The sequence below is a fragment of the Branchiostoma floridae genome, chromosome 1, assembly GCF_000003815.2.
Source record: "Branchiostoma floridae strain S238N-H82 chromosome 1, Bfl_VNyyK, whole genome shotgun sequence".
In the NCBI taxonomy this organism is placed as follows: domain Eukaryota; kingdom Metazoa; phylum Chordata; class Leptocardii; order Amphioxiformes; family Branchiostomatidae; genus Branchiostoma; species Branchiostoma floridae.
The window spans coordinates 1,219,317-1,219,967 of NC_049979.1; the positions used below are offsets into that span (position 1 = coordinate 1,219,317).

The window sequence follows — 651 nt, forward strand, 5'->3', positions numbered from 1 at the left end:
CGACTGAGACTTTTCAACACGCATCTGTCAAATTTTTAGCTATTTTCTTGTGCACAAGAGGAGAATCAAACAGTAACTGATTTCATACATGTTTCTCGCTCTGGTTTTATATTTTCAAGCGGCTGCAAGCAGAGAGCGGTTTATGCTGTGTCAGCGACAGCTTGCAAATATTTGCGAAGTGTGTAACGTTACATGTATGAAGCGTCAAATAGATTTTCCCTACAAATCTACACAAGTTCTCTACCAACATATGCTCTGTTTTCTTACCTGGATGTTCACTGATACACAGCCACCAGTTGAGCCCGTAAAAACCGTAAAAGTTGTGAAAATCTGCGAGATTGAACAGGCACCTCCGCGTTGTTCGTGTACCCACGCCGTTTTCGATCAGACAGGAAGTTGCAACGCTTGACCCGGAAGTCCTCTTTTGACCTACTTGGTTATGGAAATGAGGCCTTTATTTGCATACCAGTAATCTAAATGTGTCAAAATTTTGTAGTGCTACCATGGAGCGCATTGGGTTAATAAAATTTCCTTATCATAATACTAGAGTACAATGTTCAAAGTATGAAAGTCATTTTATTATTATTGTAGCAAAGAAGACTATTCAATCATTTCCTTAGTCTCTACCAGACTCCTATAGGTCGCTGGGGG

The 651-nt window shown here is 40.2% G+C and overlaps 1 protein-coding gene across 1 annotated transcript in view; it reads right to left on the reverse strand.

The window, feature by feature from the left end:
* Positions 1-476, reverse strand: part of LOC118421561 (zinc finger protein 208-like) — a 37,399-nt gene extending 36,923 nt beyond the window's left edge. The window contains exon 1 of the mRNA XM_035828906.1: positions 268-476. The gene's annotated coding sequence lies outside the window, so the exon portion shown is untranslated. The remainder of the gene's footprint in view (positions 1-267) is intronic.
* Positions 477-651: the final 175 nt, after the last annotated feature.